A 5,241-nucleotide genomic window follows, 5' to 3' on the forward strand; every position below is an offset into this window, starting at 1 on the left:
GCTGGCTGCCTTATCCCACCGGCAGGGTCGGCGAGGTGGTTCGACGGGGACGCACCCCTGTTCATGGCGCTGTCGAAGGAACAGGGCGCGTGGGAAGAAGGCGACAAGGGGGAACTGGGAGTGGGCCTACTCGGTTTGGTCGGTTGGGCTGGTCGGCTGGGCCGTTTGGCCCTATTGGCCTGCCACAAAAAGTTTACCCCCTAGATAAAATAGTTTAACTTTTTATTAATTATAAAAACATTTAAATATTTGTTTTTGCTACTGTTTTATTCACCTTAGAGTATTTAAACATTTTATAAAAAATGGGTTTTCTTCACCACAATTACCTATGCATTATTTGGCACAACCCGAACATTTTAGTTTTAAAGTTTGAAAACTTCTGATGTTTGCCTTTAATTCAATTTTCAATTTGAATCGGTTTTGAACTAATGCGAGATTATCAATAGTAACAGAGGTGACGTCGCATCATTAGCAGAGGGTTGCTGTAGCTTAATTATCCGGGCGTCACAATTCTCCTCCACTACAAGAAATATCGTCCCAAGATTTAGGAGCGGGAGTAAGGGGGAAGAGATTTGGTTACGAAATTCTAACGGGTCTTCTCGGTGTTGGTTGCTCTTCTCGAAGAAGTCAATCCATTACGTTGATGCCTTCATTCCTCTGCTCCAGGTCATCATAATGAAGTCGTCCTCCGTTCTTCGAAAAATACCGCCGTACTTACAAATAGGTAAGGGGATGCTCTAAAACGATAGAATGGTGTAAGGGGAACTCATTTGGGGTTATCCCAGGAATGAACACATGAGTATCTCTAGAGTTGAACAAATGAAACACATCGAGAGACAAGTAAGAAGGTACCATAAGAAGTTTCAAGCGCATAGACAATCGTTCGTTGCCTGAAACAAAGTGTGAAAGGGGTTCAGAGCCACGGGAATAAGTATTGTGTTTCATACCAGAATTGATGATCTCTCGGAAGGTGGCTCGTGAATTACATATGAAGCCAAGCGTGAGGAATAACTTTGGAAACAGAGGGTGTACAAGAGAGTCAGGTTTCGATCCTGTGGGACCTGTGGGTTATGGGCCCCCCATGTGGGTAGAAAGTAGGAAGGGCGCTGGCATCTTGCACGGTCATGATAGCATGGCAGGTCAGAGGATAGCATGTCAGTCATGTTGGCAACAACGTCGGTACCAAGGGTGAGGGACGAAGAGAACCATTTTCCTGCTTGTTGAATGAGGCGGACCAATAGGCAAATTCTCGTCCATCGGTGGCTACCGGAATGTCATCAACAATAGTAACAGGGTCTTGCTGACAGAATTGTACACCGAGGTGTTTACATAACCAGGAGAATATTACTGCTTAGATCATATAGATCACAAGAAAGGTTAAACCAATCAATGGAAAGGAAAATATGATTATCAGATTAAACAGAACAATGGAAAGGAAAATGTGTTTAAACACATATTTCGGGGTATATCCTTCCCAAGGACAAGCAGAGCATGACATCCACGACAAGATACAAAGTAGAAAACCCTTTAGGTAAGGGGAGAGAAATTTCATGATATTGCCCATACAACGGTGGTTGGATAATTGACAAAGAAACTTTAGCATTGTGCTTCGAATGTTCTTATTGAAGATCAGAGTACCACCGACATGCTTCGAAATAGCATTGACATGGTTTTCAAGCAAAGGTCGGACTCTGGATACACAAAGGACTTATTAGGAACAACTTATATAATAAGTCTTACAATTTCCTCATGGAAGAATGGTTAACCTTGCTAAAGAGGAAACTATAACACTAGGTCCTCCAGCCAGGTGTGCTAGGCATGACATCACCTTACCGGGTCATATAAGGACCAATGTTATAACTCTTGAAAATATGATCCACCCATCATATCTGACCGAGATTCAGATATGACTGGTGTCAGGATACCTCGGACTTAGGATGCCTGAGAAGAAGAGGTGCAACACAATTAGACGAGCACTACTAGGGAAAACCCTAGCAGTAGCGCGTGTTTAAAGCCTATCAGTAGCGCGGGTTGCAGCGCTACTAGTAACGCGCTACAGCTAAAGGTTAGCAGTAGCGTGGGTTGGACCACACTACTGCTATATCGACTTAGTAGTAGCGCTTTGTACTATGAGCGCTACTGGTAATTAGTAGTAGCGCTTCTCCTAGCACGCGCTACTACTATTATTCCGTATTTCTTTTTTATTTCATGTTGTATTCATACACCTTTATACAAGTTTTCATACCGCAACAATTTAGAGAATGATTTTACATCATAATGAGTTATTACATCACTAGGAGAAAGAACCGTGGACTAGTTTCAAGTGGATGGACATCCACTTGAAACTAATCCGCGGTTCTTTCACCCAATGATATAATATATCATCATCATCATATCATTAACAACTTATCATCATAATACATCATTGTCATATAACACCTCCTCATGATCATCGTTTTCATCAATGAGACATCACATACAAGTTGGTCACTAGACATAATCACAACTACTCATCATCATCAACTCTCATAAACATATTGTACCTCATAGGACCTACTACATTCTCTTAGGACCTACTATATTATCTTAGGTAAAATAGAATAAAACAAGATAGCCCCTGACTCTCCATTATGGAGAATGGCGATTATCCTGTCTCCAATTCTTGCCTTTCGCACAACGTTGCTTCCAAGAACCTCCTTACGACTGTCCATACATTTTTTCCATTCTTTGATTATCATGTGTTCACCGGTTTTAGAAATCCGGTATGGGCAGGTGAGATTCATAGGATGGCCTGGCTGTATGTTCAAAACATCAAGGCGACCATTCTGATACATCAAATGAGGCACACAATCCATCGGGATTTTCTGTTGAAAAACATAGTAATAACTTCATAGTTAGCAATGATGTACTAGTTTTAGAAGTATGCAAAGATGCACGGATGTCGTAATAGTAAAAATCTTACCAGGGAATCTCCTTGGAAGTTATTGCGGTTCAACACATGCACTAGTGGCACGTATCGACCATAATTTGGAGGAGTTCGATAAAAGGCATTGTAATTCTCAAGATCAGTACAATATGCGACCAGATGACTTTTCTCCTGATAAGTTAACTCAGAGCCATCGGTGTAGTTGGTTCTGTCTACCATCTTCCGCACATTCTTTGAAGAATGAAAGTAAGCTATCAATGGAAATAAGCTGTCAACTATTTTGAAATAAACAATATAAATTACTTAATAACTATGTTCGAGGAACTCACATAGCGGTAGAATTGGAAGCGTGTCAATAAGGACCCAAATGTCCAAATTGTCTTGGTCGATGTCAGGATCACCAAGATCCATGGTGACAAACATACCCTCTTGAAAATTATACATCTTGCAAAGTGCTTCCCAACCCGGGGAACCAAAATGGGATACGCTCTCAGAATTATACAGATTTACTTCAAAATCCATACCATGATGAGTCCTTAGGTGAATTTTCTTTGTTTCGAAATTTTCATGGTCTTCAAAATCCATCCTCTCCAAGACACAGCGTCTTGCATGGCATGGGATAAGCTACTCGAATTGTAAAAGATGAAAATTACACATTGAAATAGTTGAAGTCATGCTTAATTACGAAAAAAACACTTGTCGTCGTTGCGTACCGTTTCAACATCGAAGGTCTCCTCAAGCTTAATGCTGAAGCGCCGATCTTCGTCTAGGTGAGGCCGGTCGCACAGACCTCGATCGTCGTGGCACCAGCTGCACCCCCCGGGAGACTTTCATCATCCGACGACGACATTTCCTACGTTCATAATTCAAAGATTAAACTTGTACAATTAAATATATTTCTCGAGAAATGTCGTTTAATTATTTTTCGAGAAAATCCAGGCCACTCGATATTTCCTACATATTCGAGCACAAGTCATGCCAGAATTCACGGAAAAATCCGGCATGACCTTTGCTAACAAAGGACATATCGAGCGCCTGAAATTTGCCCGAACGGAAATTAATCAACACTCCGGCAAAACATAGGCCACTCGGAGGTGTAACCTGAATATGACAGGCCACTTGGGCAACCACATATCCTATTTGAGCAACACAAGATATACATGTTTTTATCTACATCATATCTTATAGGACTCATATTGACATGGAGATTTGGCTGGTCTCACCTCGAGGTCGGAGGGGGAGGGGGTCGGTGACGGGGACGATGGCGGGGATGATGGAGGGGCTCCTTGACACTAATACATCCCGAATAGTATCATACATATAAAATCACTAATACAACTAAAACCCTAGCAAACGACGGGTATCGACGACGAGGATGCGGGATAGGCATCGCCGACGTCGATGCGGGAATAATTGCTTAAACCAAAAAAAATAACAACAAACGTGACATGTTCAACTAGTTCTATTAATTCAACTAGTTCTTACTAAATATAAACTTACTATAAATAGAAATAAAATAGTTCTTTCTAAAAATAAACTAGTTCAACTAGTTATATTAATTTTCTTACTAAAAATACATTAGTTCTATTAATTCAACTAGTTCTTACTAAAACTAAACTAGTTCAACTAGTTTATTAATTTACTTACTAATTATTTTAAACACTTACTAAAGAAAGTAAAAAAAACTACATTATACAATAGTAAAAAACTACAGTGAAAAACAGAAAAAAAGAGATGGAGGGAGGAGGGGAAGGGAGGATGAGGGAGTCCTGGATAAGGGGGTCCTCGGACTGCCGGACTATATACTTTGGCTGGACTTTTGGACTATGAAGATACAAGATTGAAGACTTCGTCCCGTGTCCGGGTGGGACTCTTCTTGGCGTGGAAGGCAAGGTTGGCAATTCGGATATCTAGATCTCCTCCCTTGTAACCGACTCTGTGAAACCCTAGCCCCCTCCGGTGTCTATATAAACCGGAGAGTTTAGTCCGTAGGACGACAACAATCATAATCATAGGCTAGCTTCTAGGGTTTAGCCTCTTAGATCTCGTGGTAGACCAACTCTTGTAATACTCATATCATCAAGATCAATCAAGCAGGAAGTAGGGTATTACCTCCATCGAGAAGGCCCGAACCTGGGTAAACATTGTGTCCCCCGCCTCCTGTTACCATCCGCCTTAGACGCATAGTTCGGGACCCCCTACCCGAGATCCGCCGGTTTTGACACCGACAGAGGAGGAAGGAGAGAGGAGGAGGGGGAGAGGGGGCGGCCGGCGGAGGAGGAGGGAGGGGGCGGGGGTGGAGGGGGAGGGGGCGA

This window comes from Triticum aestivum, chromosome 1D (assembly GCF_018294505.1).
Source record: "Triticum aestivum cultivar Chinese Spring chromosome 1D, IWGSC CS RefSeq v2.1, whole genome shotgun sequence".
In the NCBI taxonomy this organism is placed as follows: Eukaryota; Viridiplantae; Streptophyta; class Magnoliopsida; order Poales; family Poaceae; genus Triticum; species Triticum aestivum.